This window comes from Ictidomys tridecemlineatus, chromosome 4 (genome assembly GCF_052094955.1).
Source record: "Ictidomys tridecemlineatus isolate mIctTri1 chromosome 4, mIctTri1.hap1, whole genome shotgun sequence".
Taxonomy (NCBI): domain Eukaryota; kingdom Metazoa; phylum Chordata; class Mammalia; order Rodentia; family Sciuridae; genus Ictidomys; species Ictidomys tridecemlineatus.
This window is the reverse complement of record NC_135480.1, coordinates 197,737,213-197,751,200: the sequence shown is the minus strand read 5'-3', so window position 1 is coordinate 197,751,200 and position 13,988 is coordinate 197,737,213. Positions and strand designations below refer to the sequence as shown.

Below are 13,988 nucleotides of genomic sequence, written 5' to 3'. Positions count from 1 at the left end.
AAGCTCTACTGAGATAATAAACTGAACCAGCAGAGGTTTGTTTCTTGTTCATGCAGATGTTGCCACAGGTCAAGTGGCCCTCCAGGATGATTCTCCTCCACTTGGCTCCAGCTGCTTCCAGCCCGCATTCTTCCATGTTCGTGGCCTCCAGTTGCCTCAGCAAAGAAAAGACAGAGGATGACAGGGTGCTTGCTCAGAGTGCAGCCAACTCCACCTCTATCCACAGACCCTTGGCCAGAATGCTGTCACCTAGCCTGTACCAAGATGCTGGTACAGGGGTATGTGTCCTCCAGACCCCAAGAGAAAAGAAAGAAATGGGACTGGGTGATCACAAAGATAATATTGTTTTGCCACTATACATATTTCTCTTTTTTAAACAATATCTTTATTTTTTTTTATTTTATGTGGTGCTGAGGATCGAACCCAGTGCCTCATGCATGGTAGGTGAGCACTCTACCTCTGAGCTACAATCCCAGCCCCAACATATTTCTTTTAATATAATTGTTTCTCTCCCTCTTAACCTTCAAGTAAAATGGCTGCTCCAAGAAAAGAGCTATGTTTATCATTTGGCTGCTCAGAGCACCCCGCCCCAACACACAGCCATTCAGTATCCACAGGGACTGGTTCTAGGGTGCCCGGGGGTGCCAGAATCACCTACCACACCTCTTCCCAGACTAAAATAGGACATGTGCTCACACATTTATACGACCCACAGCTGGAGAGAAACACAGAAGCGCACCCATAGATACCCCCTCGAGTCCCAAGGGGCAGCTGTTCCCACCGACACCAACACATGACACAACCCTCACTCTTCTCTTGGTATCCACATGGATTGGTGCCAGAGCCCCCCCCCCCACTGACACCACAATTTGATATAACATAGTGCGGTGCTGGGAATAGCTTCTACATATCCTCCTTATACCTTAAATGATCTCTAGCTGGGCGCGATGGTGCACACCTATAATCCCAGTATCTCGGGAGTCTGAGGCAGGAGAATCCAGGTTTGAGGCCAATCTCAGCAATTTAGTGAGACCCTGTCTCAAAATAAAAAAATAAAAACTCTGGGGATATGGCTCAGTAGTAAGGCACACATGGATTCCATCCCTAGTACTAGTATTATATATTATATATATATATATATATAATCTCTAGATCTCTTATAATAACTAATGTGACAAATGCTATGAAAATGGTTGTTACACTGTACTGTTTAGGGACTAAGAATGAGGAAAAAAAGGGGCTACTTGTTTGGTAAAGGATGCTGTTATTTGTGGGGATATTTTTGATCCTCTATTGGTTGATGCCTCAGAGACAGATTCCACGCATCCTGAGAGCTAACTGTGTCCATCACCCAGTTTACAGAGGGAGGGAAGCACTCGACATTACTGCGGGTCAGAAAGTCCCTCCACTCCACACAAACATCAGGAGCACACAGACATCAGGACATCCAGAGCATCTACCCCAAAGTTCAAGCTCCCGACCCCCAGTCAGGAAAGAGGCTGCCTACAGGGATGCAGGTTTCAATTCAGGGTCCCCAAATACCACTCTTCAATTCTTGGTCTGTGCTCACACACAGTATGAAGTGGTTCCTAACAGCAGGGGAGGGGACAAAAGTAGTGGTAAGAGAGGGGTCTAAGCACAGGGGCAAAAGCCCTCTTTCTCGTACCTGGTCCTGTACATGCTCTGGTTTTTCATTTCCAGTTATTTCTTGGACATTATTGCAGACACCATGGAAGTGGGCCTCAGATTTTGTTTTTGAGGCAGGTCTTGTTATGTTGCCCAGGTTGGTTCCAACTCCTGGGCTCAAATGATCCTCCTGCCTCAGCCTCCCCAGTAGCTGTGACTCCAGGTGTGCACCACCACGCCCAGCCAGGGCCTCGGTTTTTAATGACACCTTAGTGTGCCACCGTACCATACACTGTGATTGCTTCGAATTGACTTTGCTGATGGATTTAGATCATCTCCAGTTTCCTGTTACTATACAAAGCATCGCAGGGACAGTTGCTGCACATGCATCTTTATGTGTGTGAACCATGTTGTCCTGGAGGTTGAATTACTAGGTCAAAGTGTACACGCCTTTTATTTTATTTTTTTGTGTGGTGCTGGGGTTTAAGCCTGGGGTCTCAAACAGGCTAGGAGAATGCTCTACCACCACCAAGCGACAGCCCCACCCCTGTGCATTTTAAATTGGGGCGCTCAATTGTCCTCAAAGAGGTTGGACCTGTTTTCAGCTCCACCAGCAATGTAGTATGGGAGAGGGCCAGTTCCCCGTCTTCTCCTGCACGGCGTATTGTCAGAACGTTAACTTTTGCCAATTGATGGATGAAAAACATGGCATCATCTCATTATAGATTTAATTTTCACGTCTCGTGTTGTGAATGCGGCCAAGACTCTTTTGTGTGTGCTTAAAAGCCATTAGTGTTTCCTTTCTCTGTGAACTGGCTGCTCATCCTCTTGCTCATTTTCCTCCTGATCTTCTTGTTGATTTGTAGCATCTCTTTGCAGATGAAAAGAATTGGACTTGTGTCGTAGTTTTGCAAAATCTGTATTCTGCATGGGCCTTTGTCTGGAGCCAACTGTCTCCCTGCCTCCACCAGGACCCAGCTCGACTCCTCACCCTGTTTGGGGTGCTTCTCACTTGGGACCCAGCTTCCCCACAGTCCACATAAAGGTTGTGCTCCTCACAGGAAGTCAGTGACACACTGGGAAGGCTCTAAGTGGCGCCCCCTGCAGGGGAACCCGGGGCAGCCCTGCTGAGTTCCACAACCCTCAGCTCCCTGCTCCTCCCGTGTTCCACCATTCCACAAATGCCCCTTGCTCCCCCATCTCTCCAGTGCTAGGTCTAGTCACCTCCTTTGGCCCCTAATGTCCCTCTCTCCTGTGGGCCTGGTGGGTTTCTGACTCACCCAGCAGTCAATGGTCATTTCCTCTGCAGAGCCCACCCTGCTCTCTCAGGCTGGCTTCCCCTGCCTTGGAACTGCCTCAGCCCTTGTGTGTTCCTTACCTCATTGTGAATCTCTACATCTACTCTCCAGGGCTGCACTCCTTTCTGTCTGAATCCCAGGTACTAGGAAATGTGTGTGGAAAGAATGAATGAATGAGTGGGTGAATGAATGAATGAATGAATGAGTGGGTGAATGAATGAATGAATGAGTGGGTGAATGAACGAGTGGGTGAATGAATGAATGGATGAATGAGTGGGTGAATGAATGAATGAATGAATGAGTGGGTGAATGAATGAATGGTTGAGTGGGTGAATGAACGGATGAGTGGGTGAGTGAATGAAGGCAACTTCTGACTATATAACTTAGTAGACACAGAGACAAGGGGTGAAGGTCCAGAATCTCTTCAGTCTTCTCAGCCTAATATGAAGTTGTACACTTATTTACCAAACAAAAACAAAAACAAAACCGCTTCGTAAAATGCAAACTTTAAAAAACACAGAGGATGATCCTTCCCAGGTAATCAAGGTCTGCTTTGCCGTGTGCAGTGAAGTCCCTTCAATCCACTAGGGCTGATGCCCTGCAGGTCGCAAATGAAGGCCTTACTAGAGAACAGCCCCTCTGCCTCCCCACCCACCCACCCAGGGTCATAGGAGGACCTTCCTGGTATGCAGGGTCCCTTGGGATGTAGAGCCTACACCAGACCCTCCTTTCCCTAAGCAGGCTTCGTACCCCCAGCCTACTTCCTCAAGTGGAGAAGGAAGGTGTTTTCCGCTCTCCTTTCTGTCACCACGACCCCCGAGCACCAGCAGGGGCTTCTGCCACTCCAACCCTCTGCTGTCCCACCTGCCTCATGCCTCTGTCCCAGCGGTCAGTGTCTCCCCTGCATGCTGGGTGGACCCTTGGCCATGTGGGTCAGACGAGGGCGTCCCTGCTCCACCTTCCTCTGTGGCTTCTGCTGCTATGAGGAGTAAGACAGAGTCCCCTCCTGGCCCCTCTGACCCACCACAAGCTGGGGCCTGTGCCTCTGCGCCCCCCACCTCCTCCCCATTCAGTAAGTCCCGTGTGCCTCTGTGTGCCAGCACACGCCATCCCTGGTGGAGTGGATACCACAGATGTGGCCCCTGTGGGCCTGGAGCTGCAAGTTCAGGGAAGCTCTTGCTGGCAGACGGGTCAACTAAGGCATGGGGGTTCCTTTATACTAGAAAGGGTTCCAAGGATGGCACCATCAGGGCTGTGTTTGTTTGCTTAGTTTGGTTTTAATTGTTTTTTTCATTACAGAGGAGGGAACCCAGGGGTGCTCTGGCACTGAGCCACATCCCAGCCCTTTTTAAATTTTATCTTGGGACAGGGTCCTGCTAACTTGCAAGGCTGGCTTCGAAGGATCGATCCAGCTGGGCATCACTGTGTCCTACAGGGCTGTGTTTTTAAAGGTGATAGAGCTTACAATTTGTGAGGACCAAGAGTGGGCAAGTGCCATGTCTGGGCCAGAGGTGCCACAATGGCATCCTGGGTGTGGCTCTGGAGGTGAAGGGCACAGACTCCAGAGGTTTTAAGGAGGCAAAATGGACACATGTCTAGTGGCAGTTGCTCAACTGCCATCTGTCTCCCTGTTGGGCCTCAGCTCTGTGAGCAGAGCCCAGTTCACCCTGTGGGAAGCTGCGTTCATAGCATCAGAACGTGGCCGGCCACACAGTGGGCGGAGTATTCCAGAAACGAATGGATGGTAAGGGAGAAAGGGAATAATAGACGAATGGATGGATTTAACAGATGGGGATACTGATGCTCAAAGCAGGGAGGGGGCAGTAGATCACCTGGGGCAAGGGACAGTGACCCAGCAACAGGACCCTGAGTAAGGCCAGGGGCTTCTGCCTGGCCCCCTCGGGCAGTGTGAAATCCCATCCCCTCCCACTTCACTCACAAATACCTGTTTCCGTTACTTGTCATTTCCACACACACCCACAGGCAGGAATACGCACTGTCCCAATAAATAAATCTGGGCCACTTTTCAGCCTCGTTTCACGTCCCCGGGAAGGCTGGGTCACGTGGCATCCAGCGGCAGCCCATTAGCCGACAGGCTGAAGCATATCATATTGAATTCCACGGCCCGAGGAGCCCGCGAGACCCCGTGCTGCTCTGAAATCTGCGCTGATTTATTAGAATGCAATTGTGCTGCTTACTTCCTGTAATGAACACATCGCCCCCTCCTCTTGCCACGACTGTTTTTTCCAAACCTTCACCAGGGAGACAGGAGCATAAGAATCTTGGACCCATCCCCTGCTGCAGTTCAAAGGGAGAGAGATGACACAGGAGGCGATCATGACAGCAGAGACTCAACTTGGGTACGAGTCGCAGAGAGATCATCTCAAGGCACTGCACTGTCTTCATGTCCCTACCCACGCCCCTCTGCCTGGACTGCTTGCCCCGACCCCTGCTGCAGCAGGACCTATGAACAGACAGGCAGGCGCTCAGGTCCTGTGGCCCATACTCTGCCTCAGCCCACGGCAGCTCCTGGGGAACCACAGGCCTGGGCTTCTGCCTTCTGCTCACAACCCAACCCCCATCACATCTCCTCACACACTAAACAGGACCCCTGCTCACACTGGTGTATCAACCACACTGGGACAGAAACACTCGTGGATTCCCACTTACATCCCAAGAGGTAGGCCACACCTGCCCAAGTCAACACCTGGCACACCCACCTCCTAGGACAGTGGCCCTCAGTGTCTAAGGAGGATTGATTCCAAAGCACCTGCGGATGTCCAAACTGGAGGATGCTCAGGTCTATTCTATAAAACAGCACAGCAACTGCATGTAACCCACATCTTCCTGTCTCCTGGAAATCATTTCTAAATTACTCATGACACCTAATGCAATGCAAATACTATGGAAATCGTTATATTGTATATTTTAGGGAATGATGACCAGAAGAAAAAGTCTGCACATGTTCTGCACAGATGTAATTGTTTTTTCAAATAATTCTGATATATGGTGGTTAGATCCACATTGCCAAACCTTTAGATGCACAAGGCAAACTGTGTAATCAATACTCACACACACACACACACACACACACACACACACACACACACACACACGTACAAGTATTTTGAACTTCCAAGCAATAGATAAGTTTGGGGTATTTCTAATTTTATTGCTTTGTGGTTAAGAAATATGGACTTTCCCTTATTGAACCTACTATGTGCCAAACAGTATGTCTGAGTAAACACAAATCTGAATAATCATGGGCCCCTCGGCCTAATAAAGGAGAAGATAAAGACATTGTCATTGACACTCTGATGTGACACTGCCACCACAGGAATCCCAGGGCCTGCATTTTCTTTAACATATCTCATATATTTCTCTCTACTTAGGTTGATTACTATTTCTGTTACTCAAACATTGCTGAACCAATCAAAAAGAATTTTGGTCGGCTATCTTCGTTTGGTTCTCTCGCATTATTTGTGTGGATGAGCGGACTCTCATTTATTTACTGGCCATTTGTATTTCTTCCCTTTCAATTCGCCATTTCTGGCTTGCTTCTTCTGCTGGAACGACGGTCTCACTTTTCAAACTTGCAACTCTTTGTCTCTTGCATTCTTCTTGGGTGACCCCAAGCTGTCCTTCCAGAATGGTTTCCTACTGTGCCTCTGCACATCAGCACTGGTGGGCGACACTGTAGGCTGGCTCCTTCCTCTGAGCAGCACAGTCGAAAGAGCATCGTTTGAACTGCTCCAGATTCCTTCAAGACCCAGGAAGGGGCCTCCCATCCCTGTCGTGCTGCGAGTGACTCGGTGTGGCCTGAAAGCAAACGAGACTCACCACGGCCTGTGGAGGGGATGGTCCAAAGAGAAAGCTCCCTGCCAATCTTCCTTTCAGGCTGGCAGGCCATTTGCTCCTGGGTTGTGCCCTGCTTGGGGTGGAGCAGAGTGGGGAGCAGCCCACTCTCTCCTCCAGACCACAGTCCTCCTGAGCTTTGCCTTCCCCGACACACGAAACACCTGGAGGTGTCTGTTAAATCTCAGATCCATGGCACTGGAGCTGGAGGTGCAAATCATGATCTCTGGAGTGCACATGTTCACGGAGGTCCATTCATAGTGTGTGTGTGTGTGTGTGTGTGTGTGTGTGTGTGTGTGTGTGTGTAAACATACTGAGGAAGCTGAGGCAGGAGGATCTTGAAAATTCAGACTAACAAGGACAGGGTAAGGACGAAGAGCTTGAGAAGAAGATTTACATTAAACAGGGATGAGAAAAGGGGAGGGGAGGGGAGGGGAGGGGAGGGGGGATAGTAGAGAATAGGACAGACAGCAGAATACATCAGACACTAGAAAGGCAATATGTCAATCAATGGAAGTGTAACTGATGTGAAACAGCAATCTGTATACGGGGTAAAGTTGGGAGTTCATAACCCACTTGAATCAAACTGTGAAAGATGATGTATTAAGAACTGTGTAATGTTTTGAACGACCAACAATAAAAAAAAAAAAAAGAAAAAAAAAGAAAATTCAGACTAGCCTGGACAATTTAGCAAGATCCCCAACAACTTGGCAAGACCCTGTCTTAACATTTTTTTAAAGGGTGTGGGATTTAGCTCAGTGGTAAAGCACTCTTGGGTTCAATCCCCAGTATCACAACAGCAACAATACAGAGCCTGATAGGCCAGAAAGTAAGAAATGGTCAGAAACTATATTGGAGCATGTCAGCAGGACCCGGGCACCAGCCTGGGGGGCTCCCAGGGGCCAAACCTGGGACTGTTGGAGTGCCAAAATAATTAAGTAGAATAATGAATGATAAACTCTTAACAATGGGAATTTACAAGTACATGCTGGAGGTACCTAAATCAGCCCGTGGGGGAAGAGGCCCACTGCTGACAGTAGAATTATGAGGGTCAGTTCTGTGGTGGAGTGTGTAGGGGGGTGGGGGGACCAGCTTTTGCAATCATGGTAGTAAAGACAGGTGCAATTAAGACTCATTCATGGTTGCTAAATCCAAGGGGGCTTTTTGATGGGAACAGGATGAAACAAAGAAGCAGTAATTATGCAACAGAGACGTTAGAGCCACGATCAGGTGACCAAAATTAACATCAGCAATGAAGGACAGATGGGCACCTCATGCCTCTGCGGTGTCACTCTGAGAAGGTCTCAATATGCTCTATGTGGGGTTTTGGCCAGGAATGAAAAACCAGAAACTAGTCACAAGGAAACCAGATAAATGCAACATTCTACTTCTATTAAAAAAGCAAAGGGCAAAGGTGCTGAGAATAGTTGGCTGCATCCTCCCTAAATGTCATTTGTCATCAAAGACCCAAAAAAGCCACAAAAATGTTCCAGATTAAAAGAGGCTTAAGAGACATGACCACAAAATGTGCCCTGACCCTAGACTGAATCCTATACTGGAGGGAAAATGGACTGTCAAAGGACACTGTTGGTTCAGCTGCAAAAACCAGAATACCAACCTTAGATGAGCAGTGTTCCACATGAGCCACGCCGTGGTGGGGTAAGAGCATCCTTAATCTTCGTAAATGCATGCGACAGAAGTATTTAGGGGCAAAGGGCCATGACATACGTAAGTCATACACAAGTCCTCTTTTAAGGACTTCAGGAAAAAAATTGCAAATAGACTAAAAATGTTAATAGGAGATTCTGGGTAAAAGACACATACATGAGTGTTCTCTATACTGCTGAGCTTAGCAACTTGGATGTAAACTTGAACTTGTTTTCTTTCTTTTTTTTTAAGAGAGACACAGAGAGAGAGAGAGAGAGAGAATTTTTAATATTTATTTATTTAAGTTTTTTTTGGTGGACACAACATCTTTGTTTGTATGTGGTGCTGAGGATCGAACCCGGGCCACACGCATGCCAGGCGAGTGCGCTACCGCTTGAGCCACATCCCCAGCCCAACTTGAACTTGTTTTCAAATCAAGAGCTAAGAAAAATGAAACTTTCAGATTCCCAAACTCAAAATGTATATATGTATGTATGTATTTTATTAGTTGTTGATAGATCTTTATTTATTTATATGTTGCTGAGGATTGAACCCAGTGCCTCACACATGCCAGGCAAGTGCACTAACACTGAACCACAAGCCCCAGCCCTTAACATTTATTTTTTAAAAAAAGTATAATCATTAAAAAGAAAAATAATGAAAGAACAATGGGAAAAAATTGTTAAATTCATAATAAATCATGTCTACAACCTACTATTAAGGGAAAAGCAACCTTCTTTTTTTTGGGGGGGGGTCCTGTGTAGTCTATTCTATTTTTGTCTTTAAAATATTAGTGTGTAGGGACAGGAACGAGTCTGTGAGAATTGTGATCAATGGTGAACAACGGGTATCTGAAGAGAAGGACTTGTCGGTAAGGGGCCCTTTTTCACCTTATCTATTTCTGTGGCTTTTGCTATCGCTTCTTTTGTTTCGTTTTAGCAAGTTTCAGGAAAATTTGTGAATGACTTCAAAATAGGCAGAAAGGATTACTGTGTCTCTAGAATCCATAACCTGTCCTTGAGCTGCTTTATAGCCAAGTTGTGACCAATTGATCACAGTGCACATGATCTTTGTGCACAGAAAAGCCAACGAATTGTATCCGTGGCATATACTTGGCTACTGCCCCACGGATTCACTAACTTTGCATCTATTAAATTTTTTGACACTTCTGATTGCCTGCATGTGTGGCTCTTTGAATTCTCCTTTGAATTGGTTGTGACAACTGACTGGTTCCCTCGTTAATTAATGAGATTTAAAAAATGCTAAGCATATGTTCATTTTATATTTGTGTGTGAGTCTTGTTGTATCTGGTTTTTTTTTTTTAAATTTTTTCAATGCAGCTTTTCTCAAAAGCACTTGTTACCTTCTGTCATTGCAGGTAAAATTTGTAAGCATTCTTTTAAAAAAGTGTTTCTGAGACTCTAGAGAGGCTTTCTCAATCACGATTCTAGGGGAACTCCCCCCGCCCATGGCACTGCCAGTCCCTGATGGGCACCGAGCCACACTTCCTACATCAGCAAAGCGCGGACACAGCCATATGTAGGTCCCCAGGGGCCCCACGCCCACCTTCCACAGGGACCCCACGTTTCAGGCCAGTGGGGGCCCCAGCCCCTCAGAGCCACCGTATCAGAGTCATTTGGCTGGTGGGAAGGGCAGGGCCAAAGTCACATCACCTCCTGGGAGAGACTGTTTCTGGCCAGCAGCGGCCTCTCAGAGGGCTTGTTTGTTTTCTGGATGTTTCAAGGATCAATCAAAAAAGTTTAAATGCCAAAATAAAATCATGAAGTTGGCACCAAGTTTTAAACATTCATGTACCTGAATGTTTTAATCCAAATTTGGTGAACACCATGGCACAGTTATGTGGTCTGTCAGGTAATGAGATTGGGATCCGTGCGCAGCGGAGTGCGCAGAGTCAGGGTCCTGTGACTGTGCAGGCTGAGCAGGGCTGTGACTCACTGGGCTGTCGGGGTTTTAGGCCCCCATATGCCTGCTTCTCCCAGGAGCAGCCAGCCACCTCCCACCACCTGGCCCACTGCTGTCTAGAAAAGCAGCCTCAATTTTGTGTATTTATTGCGTATTCAGGCACTTCACTGAATCAGGACTACTTTTCAGTTGATTTTTAGGGAAATTCTTAGAAGAGAGTATTATTTTTGCTCTCTTTCCCAACTATAATTACTTTCTTCCCTACCTTTCTGCCTTAAAATGTGGCAGACTACTGCATCCAAATCTTGCTTCATACCCCATCAAGAGGGTCTTGGTTTCACAATAGCTAAACTACGGAACCAACTTAGGTGCCTTTCAACAGATGAATGGATAAAGAAACACGATGGAATATTACTCAGCCTTACAGAATGAAATTATGGCATTTGCCAGTAAATGGATGGAGCTGGAGAAGATCACACTAAGTGAAATAAACCAATCCCAAAGAACCAAAGGCCGAATATTTTCTCTGACAACAAGGTGGGAGGCTAGGGAAGAATAGAGGTACTTTTGATTAGATAGAGGGGAGTGAAGAGAGAGGAGGGGGTATGGCATAGGAAGGATAGTAAAATGATCCGACATTATTATCCTATGTACATATATGATTACATGACGGGTGTAACTCTACAACATGTACAACCAGAAGAATGAGAAGTTATACTCCATTTATGTACGATATGTCAAAATGTATTCTACTGTCATGTATAACTAATTAAAACAACAAAAAAGAAATAATGACATGAAAGAAAACAACAAGTCTAATAAAGTTAACTGTCAAGATTAAAAAAAAAAAAAGTGTCTCGTGTGCTTTGCTTTTAAGGGAGATGCTGCCTATTTTGTTGAATTTTGTTGTTGTTTGCAGTGCTGGTGGTCAAAGCCAAGGCTAGGCAAGTCCTCTACCACTAAGCTACATCCGTAAAACTAGATAGTCTTTTTTTTTAATGAGTTTTTATTACGAAAGCAAAAGTATGTTAAGGGGAAAAACCTAGAAACAGGTAAGGAGAGAGAAATAAGAGCCATCCATTCACTCGTTATCCCTAGGTTAACGCTGTGTTAACACTTTAGTATAGACCCTTAATAATCGTAATTATTTCCTTTAAGATTTTATTGCAGAATTATTATTACTCTCTTAGCAGGTAACATTTATTTATTTGTCAGTAACCGTGGTAAGTGGAGGAGTGAAAACATAATTTCAGTGAATCCTTACGGAACATCTCCTGTAACAGATGCTATTATCTCCATTTTACAGTGGAGAAAACAGGCTGAGAGGCCCTTCCAAATTTACCTAAGATCTAATGCTAATCAACAGCCATTAAAACTCAAGCCCTGGTCTCCCTCATACCCAAACCCAAGCTCTTACCTAATACTCTGCGGTCTCCTAATCCAGACCTGTTTTTGCAAATACAATTTTAGAACTAAACTAGCACCCTCCTGGACATTTGATTCTGTTATCAGCTTTTACACCTAATATATTATTAACATACCTCAATGCCATTTATTATTCTTCTACAAATTTCATAGTAGGCTGCATGGTGTTTCATTATATGGATATGTTTTATTTATCTTTAAATGGCTCCATATCAAAACAAGAAATAAAAACTGGTTGTAAAATATTCAAACACACATAATAAGAATCTAAAGTAGAAAGTGCAAGTCCTCCTTCCCCATCCTGCTGCATCCCACTCCCCAGAAGAAACCGCCATTAATAGTGTGATGTATTTCCCTCCACACAGTTGTTCTGTGCAAGTTATTGTATGCAATGAAATTTATTTATTTTTCCTTAAAGAAATGAGGGCACACTGATTGACTGCTTGCTTTTCACCCACAGTGTAACATGAACATCATTCCAAATCTGTACATCCTTTTTAAAGCACAAGAAACCAGAAGTCACTTTTAGCTCTTGGCTTGAGCAAATGGGAGGCTGGTGAAATGGTGTTTGGGAGATTGGAAAATGAGAAGAGGAACAAGTCTGGGGTCATATCAGTCAAGTTCTGTTTTGTACATGTCAGATTTGATGCCTGTGAAATATCCAAGTGGCAATTCCAAGTGGGTACTTAGCCTGGGGACAGTGGTGCTGGGTATAGAAATACAGGAGTCAACAGAGAATGCATGATCCGTAAACCTGGGCAACAGTCCCCTGCTGCCTTTAGAAAGGGCGTATGCTCTTTAGTGCCCCAGTCCCCATTCCTCCCAGTTGATTTCCATCACTGGGTCTGCATGTCATCTGTAGTGGGCCTGATTCAGTCACTCTTTCCTACGAGGTCACTAAGGCTTCAGGCTTTGTGACAGTGGTGTATTATCAAGGGGTATTATGAAAAATTATCCAAAACTTGGATTTAGGGCTAAAAGCAGGCAGCATGTCATTCCATTGTCCCACTGGAGGGTTATTGAAGAGGCCCACCTAAGGGCTATGGCTTCATAGAGGAACGGATCTTCACTTCACTTGCCATTGACTGTAGATTAAAAACCCAGGCTCTGTGCAGTTACACCCTAACTGTAGGTTTTGTCAGGTCAAGATGCGCACCCCATCGGCTGTGGCTTGACTGCCCTGCAATACATTAAGTGCCTTTGACCAGAGCCACAGAGACGCACAATCCTGACTTCATGATTTCTTACCAGCATCTTGCACAGAGACTCACCAGGGATTCTCAGGAACTTCAGTTCGGTCCCCCTGCACTTTCTAGGGCCATGGGGCTTCAACACCCCCTGGTCCCACACCATGTCCTCAGCCCCCCCTTCCTTTCTCTGACCTCCTAGCTAAGGTCATCCACCAGGGGTCAGCACAGCTCTGGCCATGTTTGGAAGTTTCCCAGGCTGGTGCCTTGGAGCTGGTCTTTTTTCATCTATTCTGCTGGGTTCTTTCAACCTGAATTCAGGGGTCCTTCTTTCACTCGGGAAGATGTGAGGCTATTGTTCCTTTGATAATTTTATGCCTGCCTTTTTCTCTTTCTTCTTTCAGGAATTCCTAGTAGTTGGCTGTTGGACAGACTGTACTGAGCCTCTAGATTCTGCCCCCTGGCCCACTCTCCTTTTCTCGTTTGTGTATTTTAATCTGTTTCTGGAAGAATGTATCCACTTTGTATTCTGACTTTTCTACTGGATATTTTATTTTTATAAATAATAGAAAAGGAATGCTTTCTTGGTCTTGTTTCTTTTCATCGCATTCTGTTCTTGTTTTCCCTGTCCGAAGATATTACAGGTTTTTGTTGTTGTCCTTTAAGTTTTTGTGTCTTCTCCACAATATAGGTTTCCTTTTTCGGGTTGGTTGACTTGAATAAATCCCTCTCATGTGGTAATGTTTTCTTCAACTGTCGGAGGTCCTCGGTTTATGCACTCTTTGGGGGCATCTGCGTCCGTGTGTGCATGCACAGGCAGCATTAGCGGATGGTCGCCAGTCTGGGATGCTGGAACAGTGACTCAGGCTTTTCATTGAAGAAGCATCTGGAAATCTCTGGGATGCTAATTTTTCCAAGGAACTTTCCAGTCAGCTGCCTGGGGGATAGGCACCTGGCTTGAGAGGCTTGGGGAACAGCAAAGGGACTGTGGGGAGAGGAAAGGGGGCATCCCTGAGAGCAGAGGCTC

The 13,988-nt window shown here is 45.9% G+C and overlaps 1 protein-coding gene across 4 annotated transcripts in view; it reads right to left on the bottom strand.

Annotated features, from left to right (window-relative positions):
* Dab2ip (DAB2 interacting protein) overlaps window positions 1-13,988 on the bottom strand; it is a 249,500-nt gene that overhangs the window by 47,892 nt on the left and 187,620 nt on the right. The window lies entirely within an intron of this gene.